Source organism: Mesoplodon mirus (assembly GCF_964341445.2).
Source record: "Mesoplodon mirus genome assembly, chromosome: 13".
Classification (NCBI taxonomy): Eukaryota; Metazoa; Chordata; class Mammalia; order Artiodactyla; family Ziphiidae; genus Mesoplodon; species Mesoplodon mirus.
This window is the reverse complement of record NC_138989.1, coordinates 43,734,699-43,754,886: the sequence shown is the minus strand read 5'-3', so window position 1 is coordinate 43,754,886 and position 20,188 is coordinate 43,734,699.

The following is a 20,188-nucleotide window of genomic DNA, read 5'->3' as shown; positions in this document are numbered from 1 at the left end:
TGCCTACCACGTGCTGGACACTGAGTTATTGTAGTTGCATGGTTAAAGCCCTTGGTGCCTCGATACTTTCATTGCTCAAACAATGCAATCTGTTAGCTTTTAAGTAAGCTTCTTGAAGGCCATGATCATGTTTTAGTCATAGAATAGCCTCAGAGTTCTGTGGACATACATTGTAAATGCTCAGTAAATACTTGCATAATAAATGGACAGTTCTAAGGTTACCTGCACCATTCAATTTCTGTCTTTATCTCTGAACCTGCGATCACCTACTCTATCTGAAAACATGCAAAGTTACACCATTTTAAACATGGATAGATGACTTATTCTGTTGCATTTCCAAAATCAAATAGAGTGAGAAGAAAAGTAGAATAGGAGAAAGCCATAGCCAAAGGAAAATAAAAGTAAGTTGATTGCTATTCAGTTCTGTAGCATTATTCTCTGAGGAATTTTGAATGCTAAAGATTCATGGTACAGATAGAACAGTTACCCTCTTGGACTCAGCCAGACCTGGCATCAAATGCAACCAGACCTGAATCCAAGCTTTGGAAGTGTTAGAAAAAGTTTTACTTCTTTGAGCCAATTTATTCCTCTTTAAAAAGAAGGGAGCGGTTATTATGAAAACCAAATCAGGTAATAGATATGAATAAAGTGTAGAACATTTAAAAGATGATACAAGTACAGTTTACCCTTGAACAACATGAGTTTGAACTGCAAGGGTCCACTTAAACATGAGTTTTTTTCAATAAGAAATACTACAGTATTACATGCAGTTGGTTGAATCCACGGATGTGGAAGTGAGGATAAGGAAGAATCACGCAGGAACCCCAGATAATGGAGGAACCTTGGATACGGAGGTGTGGCTATAAGGTATATGCTAATTTTTTATTGTAAGGAAGGTTGGCACCCCTTAACGCCCGTGTTGTTCAAGGGTCAACTGTATTAATTATAACTGTGAGTCTTAATCCTCAGAGTAATTAATGTCAGAAATTGTTATTTAGATTTACAAAGAGAAAATATGATAGAAAATACCTCCAACATACGGGGAAAAGACAGTGAGATGGGTCCCTAATTCACTGATGAATTTAAGAGAAGGAGGGTGTGATTATAGACGTATAATAAGAAATGACTCTGATAATGACAAGAAGAGACAGAGGGTGACAGAGATATGAAATATGTGTCTCAGAGAGGAAGTGATTTTTTTGCAGGAAGGCAGGGTAGATTGCTTTTGAAAAAACAATGTGGAAGCCTAAGAGGTTCTAAGACCATTTTATGCACTATGGCTCATGGTACATAATAGAATGAGAAGCCTGCTTTTATGTTTCATGGTTTCTTGGTAATTCCTATAGTTAATCATTCCAGCAATTTTTTTAGGTAACCACACATGCATATGCACACACAAACACACATACTTATAACTGTTCCTGGAACTTAAAAAAAATGAAGAACAAAATGACTAGGCTACTACTAGTTCTAAGTGAAAGATAAAAACACAGGCATTCTATTTTACTTAGAAATATTCCTATTTCATTTTCTTTAGTGATGAAAATTTTTTCTTGTACGTTATATTTTACAATCAAATGCCAAGACACATTAGCTTTCTAATAGCTTGAGATATAATTCACATGAAGATAATAAGGCTACTGTACATGACTTCAATTTTAAAAGCAGCCATTTCCATATATGTCTATATAAGAATTGATTTTAGGAATACTTTATTGTTTATATTAACTTTATCCCTCATTTTCAAGGAAGGCAAATCTTTGAAAAAGATCTCTAATCATTATTACCAGTAGTCAACTTAAAACTAACTTTGGCACTGATGAAGATACAGTGTTAAAATGAGGAGAAAAGGTGCTGAGAAATAAGGGCAATGTAAAATAAAGCCAAGCTATCTAGATCACCTTTTACATTTACAGCTAATGTAGAAAAATGAGTTATTGAATATAACTATTTTCATCCTGGCTAAAGATCTCAGGCATGCATATAATTACAATTGTCTTTACCCAAGAGCTAAACACTTTGATACTCATCAAGACTCGGAATTGCTTGTGAATTGATTTTGTGTCCTTAAATTCAGTTCTTCTTCTGATACTGGAAAAAAAAATCTTTCACCAATTTGACAGGTTACTCTGCAGATACTATACTTTAGATTCACTAGGTAGCATTGAAATGGAAAACCCTAATATGTCATGCTGGGAGGAGTATAGTACTTAATGAAAGAATAGAATTCTATTGCATCAAAATGTCTAAAATCAGGATAAATAATGAAGTATTAGGTAAATTAACTGTATGTATGCCTACAAATATTTGTATCTAATTTTGAGTTATTCATTCTTGATTGTTCTGATGGCGGTATCATATTGTTTATCATATTGATTTATTATTGTTTTGTTGGTGACAGGAGAAGGCAGCAGACATACATATTTAAGTAAGACAGAAACATTTATTGAACTTCTGTTGTTAGTCTGTATTAGGTTACCAAGTCCACTTAAGGTTTTAGCTGCTGCTATCATATTCTTATTGGGTAAAAAATTATCATGACTTGGCTAGAGTGCTATAATAAACATGAACTTTTAACCCATGAATGAAAAAATTTAGATAAATTGGAAAAATTCCCTGAAAAATCACAATTCAACAAAACTAAAACAAAAAAAGTAGATAATCTGAGTAGTTCTCTATCAAAGAAATAGAATTCACTACTTAAAGCTTTCCTATAATAAAAATCTCCAGGTCCAGAGGACAAAGGCAGTTATTCTTTCCAAATTTTTAAGAAATAAATAACAAGGGGCTTCCCTGGTGGCGCAGTGGTTGAGAATCTGCCTGCTAATGCAGGGGACACGGGTTCGAGCCCTGGTCTGGGAGGATCCCACATGCCGCGGAGCAACTAGGCCCGTGAGCCACAACTACTGAGCCTGCGCGTCTGGAGCCTGTGCTCCCCAACAAGAGAGGCCGCGATAGTGAGAGGCCCGCGCACCGTGATGAAGAGTAGCCCCCGCTTGCCACAACTACAGAAAGCCCTCGCACAGAAACAAAGACCCAACACAGCAAAAATAAATAAATTTTTAAAAAAAGAAAGAAATAACAATAAGCTTATATAAATCATCTAGAGAATAGAAAAAGAGGTCACACTTCCCAACTCAATTTGTGAAGTTAGCATAAATGATACCAACAGAAATTACATGGCAATTTTTCTTATGTATATAGATACAAATTTGAATGGCTTTGTAGAAATAAACTCTAGCATGTAAAATATTTTACTTGAGGAACAATTTTGTCAACATGTTCGTTCACTCAGCTCTCACTAGGAGTGAAACCTCAAGGTATTAGGAAATTAACTGAATCTAGAGATACATAAAATGATACAACCAAGTTGGGTTAATTCTAGGATCACAAGTCTGGCTTAATATTTGAAAATCAATTACTATAATTCACCATTAACTGAATAAAGAAGAAAAATCATATGATTAACTAGTTAGATGCAGAAAAGACATTTAATAAAATCTTTTTTTTATGATTAAAACTCTTAGAGAATCAGCCATAAAAGAATGGAAGAGAAATTCCCTAAAAAGGTAACAAATACCTACAAAAATCCTATAGCTGTCATCAAACTTAGTAATGAAATATTGAAAGCTTTCCCCTTGAATTCAAGAACAAAGCAATAATTGTCACTGTAATCACTTCAGTTCAGCATTGTATGGGAGATCTTTGCTAGTGCAATAAGGCAAGAAAACAGAAGATATAAGAATTGGAAAGGAAGACTTAAGACCCATAATTGCTGATGTAGGAAATCCAAAATATTCTACAGACAAACTATTAGAATTAGTAAGTGAATTTAGCAAGGCCATTAGACATAAGGTCAGTAGTATCTCCATACAAAGTAATAACTAAAAATGAAATAAACATTATTTACAATAGTATTAAAAATATTAAGTACCTAGGAATAAACCAACAAAATGTTTTTATAAATTTTTGTACACAGAAATCTATAAAACTTTAGAGAAATTAAGGAAGACCTTAATAAATACATTGAAAGACTTGTATATTAAAGACATCAAATTTCTCCTACTTTATCATTAAATCAAATGCCACCCCAAACAAGATTCCAGAAGCATTTTTTTTAATGGACAATCTCATTTAAAAATATATCTAAAAAGTAAATGGTCCACCAACAGTAAGGACAGTCTTAAAGAAGAATAAAGTTGGAAGAGTTACACTATTAAATCTTAAGACTTACTTAAAGTTATCACAATTAAAATGGTGAAATTGGTTCAGAGATAAACAAATAGACCAGTATAACATCAGAAGTTCAGAAATAGGCTCATATATATGGTATGTACAGGCAACTATGATATAGTTGGGTAAAGATTTTTCTAAAAAATAGTTTTAGACCAATATGATAATATGTTTGGTAGAAAATACTGAATTCTATCTCATACTATATAAAAGTCAGTTCCAGATGAACTATAGACTTAAATACAAAAGTTTTTTTTTCGGTACGCGGGCCTCTCACTGTTGCAGCCTCTCCCATTGCGGAGCACAGGCTCCAGACGTGCAGGCTCAGCAGCCATGGCTCACGGGCCCAGCTGCTCCGGGGCACATGGGATCCCGTGTCCCCTGCATTGGCAGGCGGACTCTCAACCACTGCGCCACCAGGGAAGCCTGAATACAAAAGTTTTTAAAACACAAAGTTTCAACCCCATTCATCATCAAGGAAATGCAAATTAAAATCATTAAGGCAGGGCTTCCCTGGTGGAGCAGTGGTTGGGAGTCCGCCTGCCGATGCGGGGGGCGCGGGTTCGTGCCCCGGTCCGGGAGGATCCCGCGTGCCGTGGAGCGGCTGGGCCCGTGAGCCGTGGCTGCTGAGCCTGCGCGTCCGGAGCCTGTGCTCCGCGACGGGAGAGGCCGCAGCAGTGAGAGGCCTGCGTACCAAAAAAAAAAAAAAATCATTAAGGCAATACTAAGTACTGGGTAGAAACTGGCCTTCTCATGTACATGCTACTGGGGGGAATATAAATTTATACCACTACTTTGGAACACTAGTAATATTTACTATACATACCATGTTATCTTTATTACATTCTATAGTGAGCTTTTAAAATAATCATTAAGTAGGTTGCCGTTTATTCTTAAATTTTTTCCTAGATGTTTTATGGTTTTACTGTGCTCTGAATGGAACCCTCTTTAAAAACAAAAAACCAAAACTTCTGATTGCATTGTCTAGTTGGTTATTACTGCATTACTGGAAAGCTTGAGCTTGATTTTCTGTGTTGATCCTCTTTCTGGCCATGTGTGTTTTACAGTTGTGTATTTAGGTAGAAACTCTTAGAATCTAAGTTAGCGTCAGTTTTATCTCATCCTTTCATAGTCTTCCAACATTATATTTATGTTTTTTGGATTATTGCTTCAGCAAAGATCTCTGCTAACATACTGAATGTTAGTGATGATAGCGGCCAAAGTATCTTGTGCCTGACAATTTAAAGATAATGTTTCTAATATTCTATTATTAAAAATCATGTTTTTGTAGGTTTTTGGTAACTACTCGTTATTAAGTTAAAGAAGTTTTCATCTATTCTTAATTGTCTAAGAGCTTTTATTTAGAATGAGTGATGAACTTTATCAAATCCTTTTCTGCATGTCTTTTTTGATTATTTTGTATATTTTATTATATATAATTTATTATATATATTACTTTATATTCCTTAATTTTGAAAAATATTTTCATTCCTATATCATTCTTTAAATATATCCCTGTGTTCTACTTGGAAATAATGTGTGTGAGTGTGTGTTTTGCATCTGTGTTTATATACCCTTTTTGTACTTCTCACTTATTTCAGGATCAAGATAATCCAGGTTTTAAAATGAGCTAAAACTATCGCTCTTTTTCTGTTCTCCATCTTGGAAACTGTCTTTTCCTTAAAGGTTTTGAAGTGCTTACCCACAAAATCATTTGGACTCTTTTTTTTTTTTTAACTTTTTTATATTGGACTGTAGCCTTGTGAGAGTTTCAGGTGCACAGAAAAGCGACTCAGCCATACATATACATGTATCCATTCTCCCGCAAAGTCCCCTCCCGTGGACTCATTCTTTCTTAGAGGTACATCTTGTCAGCCTTTGACTATTATTTTTAAAAGATTTTTTTAAAGGTTTATGAAATTTTTCTTGAGTCAATTTTGGTAATAGACTTAGGAGGAAGCAGTGACACTTTCTTTAGGTTTTCAAGTTTATTGATAAACACATATTTTAATACTTTTAATCCTTTTTATATATACAGTTAAAGACTGTTTATGAGTATTGACATACTTTTTCTTTTCTCTTTTGATCAGATTTATCAAAGTTTACCTTCTTTTAAACAATTTTATTGTCTTTCCAAAGATCCAGACTTTGGTTTTAATGGTGTCGTGTATGATTCTTTTTTTTTGTATTATACAACACACACATACATAAAATATATTTAATTCTGTGTGCATTCTAAAATGATATGTGGTCCTTTCTATACAATTCCACTTGGAACAGTTCCAATGAACTGCTTACCAGTGAGAGACCTTCTATTATTCTGCTAAATTTAACTTAAAATAGACTGACTCTATGTTTAAAAGTGTGTAAAAGCCCAAATGTAACTATGGCTTGAGATCCTCTTCTCCAGCCACTGAAAGCATTCTATCTCTGGCTCGACCTCGTCCTAAGATACCAGGTCAGAATTTTCATTTATGGCAGATCTCTGCTATTTGCTTCTTCTCTCCACCCTTCAGTAATTAAACAGAATTACCTAAATCCAATATTCTGTTGTCCACTGAGGCTGTCTCCTCTTGGTTAGAATTACAATTATTTTGCTCCCATGTATTGTTTGACATTCCAAATATCAGAGACCTCAAAAGATTCGGGACTACAAAGAATCCCTCTATATCCATGACTATAAAGCAAGCATTTCATGTGCTATTTGCTTGTCTTCTTGACCCAGTTCATCAAATTTGAAACGGCTTTGTAGAAATAAACTCTAACATGTAAAATATTTTACTTGAACAATTCTGTCAACATGTTTGCTCATTCTGCTCTCACTAGGAGTGAAAAACATGAAGGATGAAATACTTTTTGGAAAACAATGTTTCAAAAGAGGCACTTAGACAGAAAGTTAAAGCAGGCTATACATTTCCCTCCCCTGATGGCTTGAAGTGCCACAATCTGCCGACTAACAAAAAATGGAAAAAAATCCTTTCTGACTAGCTGACATTTTACTTTCTTTGGGAATAAAGGAGGAGATGTCCCTATACCTCGCAAGAGCACTGCTCCAACTGAGAGGCAGGCAGACATCTACTTTAGCTGGAAACGAAGTCGCCATTTCCTTGAGAGTTTCAAGTCTCAGAGCAAACATTGGTTTAAAGTCTGTAGTCATTCTCTTGCTCACTTCCTGATTTACAGCCTTTGGGGACAGAGAGATTGTCCTGCAACAAAGATAGATGGTTAAGAAAGTGAAAGCCATGCTGTGTTGATAATTTTGCTTGCAGAGAGCATGTATAAAAACACTCTGAATGCCAAAAGTTTACTTGTATGCTTAGGTGTTTAGCCTTTCCTGTCTCCATCTCTGTGTTTGCTTTATACCTAATCTCACCTCGCATCAGTTTTGCAGAAATAGATTAGGCAGATTGGGCTGCTGCTTTCCACCTGCTCTAAACACACGTTAGCTCCACACTGCCAAAATAAACGGCTGTTTCCTCTTCGGATCTCTGTGATTGCTAAAGTTGAGCTGATTTGAGCAACATAGGAAAGAAAAAGCCATCCCCTACTCTGCTTTGCAAACTGCCATTCATTTCAGGAAAATAACTCTCTGCCTGTTGGCTGGAGATCCAGCTGCTTGTCGTGTTAGAACATGTGGCGTCTGCTGCTGAGTCCAGCTGTACAGCTGAGATCAGTGCCCTAAGGACTGAGCACAGAAATGCTGTGATCCCTGGCGGTGACAGGGTCTCTGCTAACAAGCCTCTAGACATTCAAGATGAAATGTCATCACCCCAGCACAGCTATCACAGAAGGATGAAACAAAGCCTCTAAAGACCTTTAATAGCATCAGAGTCTGGGAAAGAAGTGAAGCATCCCTGTGTAGTTCCCCATTCTGTAGAGTTAATGTCAATTCTGTGAGCAATTGTGACCCCTCTCTATCATCTTTATCCCCAATACTCAGAGATGAAAAGATAACTTGTAACAACTTTTCCCATGATTGAGCTTAAAGCATTTTTACATCTTCCTGCTAGTTGTCATTCATTACTCAATAAATCATTATTAAATATCTATTGTGTAAAAGTCCCTCTGCTAGAAGTGGAAGTCGATGAAGAAATGGATAATCTGATTCTGTACGTTCATGGAGTAACAGGTAAGAATAAGTCAATGTTTATTTCAGGTCCCCAGTCCTACTGTGCTGGCCCTACTCCAATGACTGGTGTGCTTATAAGAGGGAAATTTGGACACAGGCACAAAGGGAAGAAAGCCCTGTGACAATAGAGGCAGAGATTGGAGTGAGGCATCTACAAGCCTAAGAATGCCAAGGATTCCCAGCAACCACAAGAAACTGGAAAAGAGGCACAGAACAGATACTTCCTCAGCCTGTAGAAGGAACAAATCCTGCTGACACTTTGATTTCAGACTTCACATGTCTAGAACTGTGAGACAAAAATTCCTGTTGTTTTAAGCCACCCAGTTTGTGGTGAGTTGTTCCTGTAGCCCATAGGAAACTAATCACTTTATCTACAATTCTTGGACTGGGCTGTGAAAGAGAAGCTTTCAGATTGAGGATAGTCCAAAGAAGTCAGGAAAGACATAGAATGAAGCAAGTAGTCAGTACGTAGCACTCAACCTTGATTTATTCCTCTAAAGTTCTATTAATCTTATTTCAGTCTTGTAATAATAAGAGCCAAGTCCTCTTTCCATGACTACTTCTACAAGTAGTGCCACCTGGAGAAGGTTCTATATGCCAAGCACTGAAGAAGCATCTGTCAGTTGGAACGCTTTCCTTCTGGTCAATTCCTTTGTTAGAACAGGTATCATTCAAGCCCCAGCTCCTTTCTGGCTACGGAAAACTATAAATCACATGTGCTAGTAGTTGTCTAGAAAATGACATTATCCTGGCTATGGATGTGGCTAAGTTTTACTGGGTCCTGTATTTTTTGGCACTTTATAATGTGTGACCATAAGCAATGGGTGAGTGTTTGAAACATGCCAGGACTAATACATTCAAAGATTGCCATCCATTAAAACAGTCACTTTGGCACCACATGCCTAACCATTGTCTCTGTAACTCTGAATATTGCTAGAACTCCTCTTGTGCACTTTTCTTCAAATCTGGTTAATGAACCATGCAAGAAGACCAGCCTCATAAATTTAGAGTCACACATAATTTTGACTGTTAAGAATGTCACAGTGCTTGATGGGTCTTACCCACCTCATCCATCAGAATTGACTTTGAATTACTTTTGACCATTTCCCCAAATAAAATCCACCATCCATGGATGAATATTTGCTTCCAATGAGCACATTCAGAAGAAGAATAGCTTCTAAAATTCCTTTCAAAAGAGTGTTTAGCACAGTGCCTTACAGATGGTTGACATCCAGTTAATATTTTGTGGAATTGCTTTGAATGCACCGTGTCTGTACTGAAGACACCACCGAAGGAGGAATTCCAAAAAAAACAAAAACAAAAACAAAACAGTATTACAAGTATACAGCTTTGTAACTTGATATGTACGAAGAAAATAATATTCAACTATATATATGAATTGCAATCCATGTTAAAGTAAGTAATATTACCTTATTGCTACATTAATACAATACCTATCTTCCTAACTGTTAGGAGATAGAACTTTATGGGTTTCCCAAACAACCAAGAGTGCATGTACACTTATGGCTCAGTTTACTTTTTATTTTCTTGGATAACGAATAACATAGTGAAACATGATTTCACCAAAAATTTATGATTTTGTTTCATTTTGTTGTCTGACACCATCTATTCATTTTCTTGTCAAACTATAACTGTGAATCTAGAGGTTACATTTGTAAAAGCAGCAGGAAAACAAACTGATACAAACACTAAAGCCACCAGCACTGGGGTAACTAATGCACAGGTAGTGTGAATTGTTTTCTCATGCCAAGAACACTGTTGGAGAAGGTTCAGGGAGAAAAAAATACATTATAACTAAAGGATTAGATGACAAGCGTGGCTAGATTGTCAACAAAAAAAGGGATAGAAGATGTTTAAGCAAATAAAGCATTTTGATGATTTAATGTGCGATTTTATTTTCCCTTGATAACCTTATCACTTAACCTGGCTCTTTAGCCAGTCAGTCTAACCTGTAAAATGACAGGTCAAAGCAAAGCCACTAATTTTTTTAAAAAGTGAACATGGAATACTAGGCTTTAAAAGTGGCTCTGGCTGTAGAAATGAAAAATGGTGCAGCGCCTTGGAAAACAGTTGGGCGGTTTCTCAAAAGGTTTAACACGGAGTTACCACGTGTCACAGCAATTCCACTCCTAGGTATACACCTGAGAGAAATGAGCATACATACACCCACAAAAACTTGTACACAACTTATACACAAATGTTCATAGCAGCCTTATTCCTAATAACCCCAAAATAGAAGCAATCTAAGTGTCCATCAACTGTGAATGGATAAACAAAAAGTGATATATCCATACAATGGAATATTATTTGGTAATAAAAAAATGAAGTACTGATATATACTACAATACAGATAAACCTCGAAAGCATTATGCTAAGTGAAAGAAGTGATTCAAAAAGATCACAAATTATATTATTCCACTTATATGAAATGTCCAAAATAGGTAGATCTCTAGGGACAGAAAACAGATTAGTGATTGCCAGAGGCTGGAGGGAGATGGGGAGATTGGGGGGTGACTGCTAATGGGTGTGCAGATTCTTTTGGGGGTGATGAAAATATTCTAAACTTGACCTGGTGATGGTTGCACAACTATGTGAATACACCAAAAAACATAGAATTGTGCACTTTCAATGGGTGAATTGTATGGTATTTATCTAAACAAAGCTGTTAAAAAATGACTCAGATCTTTTTTGAAAGCCTCAAGCCCTGTGTTAAAAGGACTTTCTCCCTAGGCACTGGTACCTCTCCCAGGTAAGAGATAAGGAATGAAATTGAACTTTAAGTATCTGGGAAAGTCTAGCTTCTGCTGCTCCCCCAGCAATAAGAAGAGTTAAGTCAAAGTTGGGGTAGAGCTATTTTAGCTGCTTTGTCGTGTTTTTCCAGAGCATATCGTGCTTACCGTGAGTCAATAGATATGTGCTTACATTTGATGTCTTGCCAGCAAAAGTAGCTCTTAGGAGATCATCCTAGCCGCTGATGTTTCTGAGTTTCCCCAATGTCTCAGAAAGTCAAGGCCATCAAACTAAGGATTTCAGGGACATTCGGGCTTGTTGATATTCTTAAATTCTGGTCCAGCTACAGTTTCTTAAGGAAGTCAACATTGATTGATGTCACTTCTGTTATTATTTAAACTCCCAGTTATTGGGCATTTATTCCTGTCAAGGACTTACCTAGTTTATGTGTATTTGATTCTTAAAAAAATGAAATATTACATAATGCCAAGGGGAACACCACTCAAAGTCGATAGAGTGAGTGTTTTGACTCAACAGTTCTAAATTTCATTATCCCCAGTGGCTCTGAGGAGGGTTCAGAGCCTTACCCACGGTGACATAACCAGGAAACAGTAGAGCAGAAGGCGAGCTTTGGCACATCTGACTCCGAGACTGTACTAGGTGTCTCCTGGCTGAGAGTTAGTGAAGTCAGCTGGTTAGTACACTGAGGGAGGAGACCATGGCCGTACAACACAGGGGCTAAGCCTAGGGTCCTGTTTAGATATTATCTTTAGGATACTAGTTGTATCACATAATATTGTAGACTGTGATCAATTACTTATGCTCTTTTGCCTCATTTTTCTTGGCTGTAATGGCAGAGTAGTAATTTTATAATATTATTTTGAGGCTTTAAGTGAGATAATCCTTGTAAAGAGGTCAAAACAGTATTGGGTACACTATAAAGCTGTCAACAAGTGTCACTTCTTAAGGTGTTTATGAGTTTATGACTTTATAGGGCAATTATGTTACTGACTGTCCACACCTTAGAAGCAACAGTCAAATGGCAGGACTATCCATTTATTCTCGCTGTCTTAATGGTAAAGTTGGAGCTCCCCATCATGGATGGATTAGTGAAGAAGCAATCATTGATATTTTGCATACCTAGATTAGCTACAAAAGCATCAGTTCACTGATCTCAAGTATATATATGTATAATTTTCGTGACCCTTGAGAATTGAGAATTGTTTGTGCTTTACAGAGCTGGACGACTGGGGCTTATTTTGCCTCTATTCCCTTGTGAACAGGCATGGAATAATGTTTAGTTATTTCAGTGCCACTGTTTAAAACACCTCTATTTGAGAATCTACATTTGAGAAACATTTATATTTGAGAAACAACTGATCAATATGTACTTTTTAAAAAACAACGAGGATACTCTCTATACACTAATATGGAAGAGCTTCAAAATATATTGTTAAGCAAGAAAAAAAAAAGCTGTGAAGCAGTGTGATTTGTATGATAAAATTGGTATAAAGGCAAAAATAAACTCATTATGGATTAAAGACCTAAATGTAAGGCCAGACACTATAAAACTCTTAGAGGAAAACATAGGCAGAACGCTCTATGACTTAAATCACAATAAGATCCTTTTTGACCCACTTCCTAGCGAAATGGAAATAAAAACAAAATAAACAAATGGGACCTAATGAAACTTAAAAGCTTTTGCATAGCAAAGGAAACCATAAATAAGATGAAAAGACAACCCTAAGAAAATATTTGCAAATGAAACAACTGACAAAGGATTAATCTCCAAAATATACAAGCAGCTCATGCAGCTCAATATCAAAAAAAAAAAAAAAAAAGCTCAATCCAAAAATGGCAGAAGACCTAAATAGACAATTCTCCAAAGAAGATATACAGATTGCCAACAAACACATGAAAGGATGCGCAACATCACTAATCATTAGAGAAATGCAAATCAAAACTACAATGAGGTATCACCTCACACCGGTCAGAATGGCCATCATCAAAAAATCTACAAACAGTAAATGATGGAGGGGGTGTGGAGAAAAGGGAACCCTCTTGCACTGTTGGTGGGAATGTAAACTGATACAGCCACTATGGAGAACAGTACGGAGTTTCCTTAAACTAAAAATAGAACTAAAATATGATCCATCAGTCCCACTACTGGGCACATACCCTGAGAAAACCGTAATTCAAAAAGAGACATGTACCACAATGTTCACTGTGGCACTGCTTAACAATAACCGGGACAAGGAAGCAACCTAAGTGTCCATCGACAGATAAATGGATAAAGAAGATGTGGCACATATATACAATGGAATATTACTCAGCCATAAAAAGAAACAAAATTGAGTTATTTGTAGTGAGGTGGATGGACTTAGAGTCTGTCTTGCAGAGTGAAGTAAGTCAGAAAGAGAAAAACAACTACTGTATGCTAACACATATATATGGAATCTAAAAAAAAAAAGGGTTCTGATGAACCTAGGGGCAGGACAGGAATAAAGACGCAGACATAGAGAATGGACTTGACACAGGGAGGGGGAAGGGTAAGCTGGGACAAAGTGAGAGAGTAGCATTGACATATATACACTACCAAATGTAAAATAGCTAGTGGGAAGCAGCCGCATAGCACAGGGAGATCAGCTCGGTGCTTTGTGACCACCTAGAGGGGTGGGATAGGGAGGGTGGGAGGGAGATGCAAGAGGGAGGGGATATGGGGATATATGTATATGTATAGCTGATTCACTTTGTTATACAGCAGAAACTAACACAACATTGTAAGGTAATTACACTCCAATAAAGATGTTAAAAAAAATTGGTGTAAAGGGGGCTGGGAGAATGTGAATATATAATTGTATCTTCAGCTAGAAGGGGAGAAGTACCCTTCACTCTAGGCTGTTTTGCACTTGGTGGATTTATTCTTGTGAATGTATTACTTATTCAGAAAGTTAAACACATAATTTAAAAAAAGTCTCCTCAGTGGATTTTTGGTTAGGGGAAGTTGAGGAAGCATATTCATATCACTTTCTAGTAAATGGTAATAGTTGAAGAACAGAGAGAAAAGGGCACGGGGAATTCTTATTTGTCACTTAGGACAGAAAATGCAAATGAAGAGAGCCAGTTGTTTTCAATTACTTTATTTATAATTATGAACCTGAGAATAAGAAAATAATATCACCGAACACAAGGAGAAACCCCAGGTGGTGGTGCTGAACTGAGGAGGGGAAACATAGCTGAGCAGCCAGCGTCTGTTGCCCAGGAGAAGATCCTGACCTTGAGACCAGGTGTGCAGAGTCACATTCAAAGAGAGTCAAGGGCAAGTATATTTTGCGCTTACTACTTTAAGCCATAGGATTGTTTGCTCAGAATTTACAAAAAGCTAAGAGTTCAAAGAAAGTTTGTTTTAGCACATTATGTATGTTATATAATATAGGTATAGTTAAATAAATGCATAATAAATGTGCTTATCTTATACAGTATAACAAATCACTTTCCTATTGTTATATGGTGTGATTTTTTTTTTTTTAGAGGTTGATTCTTTACAAAAGTGATTTAGAACAATTCCATTACTTAGATTCCTCTGAAGGAGAAATAATCTGTAAACTCTAAGCTCCTTGGGGTCGAGATGGTATATTGTATCCATTATCAGGCATTAAATAACGATTGTTTGTTTGTTTAGCTCACAGATCATCAAAGTAGAAATTTATTTGAATTTAGGACAACAAACTCAGCTATGCCTGTTTGTGTTTTGAATTGATTTAGGGCTAACAGCTGCCTGCATGAATAGTGGGAGGGTAGCAGTTAGTAGCTTGAGGTAATTTACAGTTCAATGAGGAAGATGTTCCTCTTTTCCATTCAGAAGAAAGATTGGTCCAAGGATAAAAAGCCATCTAGTCTGAGACATCTTGTGTTACAGAGTGAATTTTTTTTTTTTTTTAAAGCAGAAATTGACTTGAGTTTCCTCCTCTGGCCATCAGATTACTTGTATGTCCGGGAAGAAAAAAACTAAGTGAATCACTGGATGGTTTGAGCCCTCAGTCACGTGTGCCTGGAGATTGCTTTTTAGATTTAAGAGAATGTTGCCCAGAAAATATAAAACTTGGAGTATAATACCCATTTCTGCTGCTTCCAACTCTATGGCCTTGGACAATTCATTTTACTTAAGCTTTAGTTTTCCCTTTAGTAAAACGGGGTAGGGGGGCAGAGTCAGGATGCTGGTTTTGATGTTCAGACCACTAAGACCCCTGTACTTTCTAAGAAATATATCAGGATGTTACCTCAGACTACTGATCACCCTTCCTTCTAATTCCCACACTTTGGTGGTTTGTCCATAGATTTTTGCCCACACAGACCACATGGGCTCAGCGGTATGGATTTACCCTATTTGGATTTTGACAAATCATGTTTGTTATTCTGGATCTCATGTGAGGCATGCCTCCCCTAGTCTCTATCCCCTTCACCCCCACCTATGCAGCATTGATCTCAAATTCCCCAATGTCCCTGACAACCCTCTGTTCTCTGGTTTAGTGTTTTCTACTGAATTAACAATTCAACTTTGGTACTGCAACAGGATAATTTCTAGCTCAAAAATTTTATGAGTTTTAGCAAAATAGCTCCTTGCAAAAGGAAATATTTCTTAAGTCTCTTTGTTCAGAAATAAATGCATGTATCTCTAAAATTATATTGAGCACAATCACATTTTTAGTGATTCAAAGGCATTCAGGATCTTTCAGTGACTTATACTCATCATTATGCATATCAGTTTTCCTTGTATGCCTTTGTGGAGGCATTTTGATTATTGGAGTTCACTGCAAATTGGCCTGTACACCCCTGTGATCAATGAATCTTACTGTTGTCAGTTAGCATTTTATCAAGGCTTTGTGGACTTAGGACTATTCTTACTGCCCACTCTTGCCTTGAGTTCTTCTATTGACTTCTGTTGACTCTTCTATCAATTCCTGAAAAGTTTTCAACTCTCTTGTTCTCTAACCATTTATTTATGCAGATACGATTTTTGCTATTTTCATCTCTACACTCAGATTTTTTATTCCATTACTTAATCTTAATTCACCTACTACTATTTAAATTGACTGACATCCATGGAGTAAGCCAAATGAGTTGAGAACATGATACATGGAAATGCACCTGCATTTCTTAATCGTTCTGAGGGTAGATTAAATATTGTCTCTCTAGCCTTTTGTACTTATGTTAATACGTCAAATAAAAAATCCTGTTAAATATCATTATGTCAGTTTATTTGAAGCAAACTATAAATACAGCAGTAGTTACTGTCCCACAAATTGCTTTATGGTTTCTGAGAAAAATCATGAAACAGTGATGGCTGTAGATGTATAACAGAGAAGAGTCACTTTACTGTGTTATTTAAAGGACACAAGAAACCTTTTTTTCCAAACAGTTCCCCTACAAGTCTACCAGATGCTATATGTTCCCACCACTAGGACCACCTGCTTTGTTAAAGAACACTATTCATCTCTATTTTATTCCTTAGTGTATAAGGCACATTTACGTATAACCCATCTTAACACATTTTTTTTGCAATTTGTCAGATTATTTAGTGACCTCCTGACTGAGTTTAAGTCTTAGGGAAAAGTATAGAAGACAGGTATGTTTGAGGTCCATGAAGAGAGAAGAGACACAAGGAAATATTTAAATTGTGATATACAGAGTAACAAAAGTTGGTCATGATAGTTTTATTAGGGCTGTCGGATAGCTGTTGTTTGTGTTTTATGTAAGAAACAAGAACAGAAGATTGGACTGGAAAATTGGTGCAACGTGATGATCGTCTAGCCCTGGGACACAGGAAGAAATGAAGAGGTGGGTCGGACCAACAGGTCAAGGCTGTGGGAATTGTCCCCAGTCATAAGGAGAGACCTAGAAGTCAGGATGAACACAAGAAATCAGAAGGAGACACTCAGTAAAACACAAAGACACAGCAGAGTGTGCAAGGTCTTTAGGATTCAGTACCATTGCTGTGCAGCAGTGTTCAGTGGCAGATGTCTTGAGACCTGCCCAGCTGGGGCAGGAAGAGCTTGAGCCATTCTAATTGGCCCCTTGCTTCAACTGGCGGATTGTGACAGATTGTCCAGGTACTCATCGTGCTATAGTTACCCTTGTCGTGTCTGGATGCATATCAGACTGTGTCCTAGAAACATCATTTCTGCACCCACGCTATCTCAATATTTCTAATATGCAGCCATCACTTTGGCATCTCAGCTTTTGCTTTCTGGGTTTGCTTTTTTCTTTTTCAAACAAGGTGCCTCATTAAGAGCCTTACAGGAACTGCCAGGAAGACTTGAGAGCGTCTCTTCCTGTGGGTCTTAGCAAACACAGTCTAAGGTAGTATTTTCATACCCAAACCCCAGCTGTCCTTTCTGCTGATAGAAACTTCTGTGGCAGAGTGCAAATCGCTCAGCAAGTGATTTTAGGGTGGATGTGAAATTTCTGCTGCACTGCCAAAGGGGGATTTCTCAGAATCACTTCTCCATGTCAGTCTCCACAAACATCAAATGATGCCTAGTGGCAGCTAGTCTGACACTGACTGCATCTTCCCCTGTTTGTGCTGATGTTTACACAAGGTTTGGTGTCAGCATCTGGGTTGCGTGAGGCTAAAGGGACAGCTCTCTGACCCATGACCTTCTCCTGAGTTCCTGAACAGGCGGGGCAATTTGGGTTTGCCAAGTGGAGGACATGGAACGCTGGGGAGAGAAAGCCCCTAGCTAAGGAAGGAATTGCAGTGAGCTGCTTTTGTTTCCTGGCTAGCTGAGCTGAATGAGCTCTACAGTTGGTGTACTTTTAGAATGGACTGTGTGTAGTAGTCAAAGAAGAAAATCAAATCTTTAGGCAGAAAGGGAGAAGACAAAGCTCTATGACAAGGATATCTGATTAGGAAAGAAACATGAAAAAGATTCAGAATAGGAAATTTAATACAGAATAACTTTGGTGGTCATTTAAGTGTGGTGGTATTGCCTATAGAATACATTTCAAGTTAGTGGTAGATTGCATTGATTTTTAAGAATATTCCCAGTTCTAAAAAAAGAAAAAAAAATTGGTAACCAAAATGAATTTAGAAGACCAGAGTGAGAGAGCCTGCTAGATATTTACCAAACCTATTTCTTCTTTTTCCTGAGCTGTAGCTTAGCTGTAGTTCTCAGCTTCCCACGTGTGGACATGTGACTGATTTTCAGTAAATGAAACAGAAGGCATGAGTAACATGTGCTAGCTCCCAGCCACGCCCACTGCTACCTCCCTCAAGATACGCTCTATGCTTTTGCCTCCTTCTGATTGGCTGCAAAAGGGATCATCACCCAAGTAACCTTGGAAGCCACAAATTAGAAGGTGATCCCTGTAGATCATCACTTGGAAGTGAGGTGCCTGCTGATTAGGAATGCCCCGTTTGAACATGGCATAAGCAAGAAGTAAGCTTCTATTGGGTTGGAAGCTTTACTCATTTTGGAGGTTGTTACAGCCGCTCAACCTGTACAACTTTAACTAATACTGTAACTAAACCAACCTTGAAATTTTTCACGTTGGAAAGTCACTCATGTTTTTCTGGCAGTTTTGGCTCTATCAGAGCCAACCATAAGCACTACCTAGAACACCACCCAGCTACACCACCATGGTGCAAATTAAGATTTATCTAACTAAGAAGACAGAAATAGAATATCAATGAAATATTTTTCTTTCCTGATACATGCAAACCGATTTGAGGCCTTAATGGCAGTGCATTGTAGACTATACCTCTTTAGGTTACAGTGACCTGAACATTCAGGAATTATCTAGACAATGTCAGTTTTTTTCATTATCCTGCATTTCTCAGGGGAAAGTGCCTTATTCCTTAAGGCAGTGCTTCATAAGAGAAAAAAAAAATTGCTCTTGGAACAGTTTTGCCTGTTAATCCAGACTTGTTTTTAACATGCCTGAGAGGGAAGCTGCTTCTGCATCCAGCCGCTCTGTCTCTTGCCAGCTTGCAATCTCGGCCATTCAGGTGATGCAGAAAGAGAGGTCTATGCTTTCCTAGGTAATCTGGGTGATATGAGGCAAGCAGCTACATCTGAAGACTCAGCAGAGACTATAGAGAATCATCTCTACAATGGCCCGTATGCTTCAGTGCTTCTTCCAAAGCAATCAGGGAGCCACAGAGACAGTGTTTCCCATGATGCCTCAAGGTAATGAAGGGACAGAAGTGGCTCCCTCGAGGACTCAGTGAGCAAAACATTGAAGAGAGCAGAAGGACTTTCCACAAAGGTTCTTGTCTAGCTTTAGACACGCGCAGACTCCCAGGCATAATACAAAACATCCAAGATCTTGCGCTCAGAAGTAAATTTCCCAGAGGTGGTGTGGCTGTTGAATCACTCTCCTTGACTTCAGCAAGGGGATTCCTCTCATCCTCAACAGCCAGTAGATCTCAAGTGTTTAGGACTGTCCTCTCCCTTCAGTGCTTTGTCTGTACTCTGGCTTTAAATATCCTGGCTCCCCTGAATAACATTAAGGCATGCCAGAGTATACATACTCCTATATATATATATATATGGGTGTGTGTGTGTGTGTGTGTGTATGTAAAGGGCTAATACTAAATTCCAAGGCAGAACACATAAAAAGTAACAAAGGAAACATATATAAATAAATTTCCAGTTTTATCAAAGATAGAGTTCTGCAGGCTTGAATGGTCTGTGCTATTCTCTTTTTGTTTCCTAGGGTAACTGGACTAAAAGCTGCTTCACTTGGAAGGCAGCTTCACCTTTTGAGCCTTCTGGGGGCCTCCACATGATGCTTACCCACTGTTCTATTGCTTTCCCAGGCAGGGTCAAGAGAAAGGTCCTGTTTAACAATGCCTACATAAAGCCCTTTTCTCATTTGTAGAATCTTCTTTATTCTAAGTGTAAATTGCAAGACTGTTTACTAATTTTCAGGAGTTACTATGCTTTGAGTCATTAAAAATTTATCCATTTCCAAAGTTTTTTTTTTTTGGATCAGATCATATGTCCCAGGAAAGAAAAATCTCGGTTATGAAAAACTGGGTAAAGTTTCCTTTGTAGACCAGTATCTGATCAG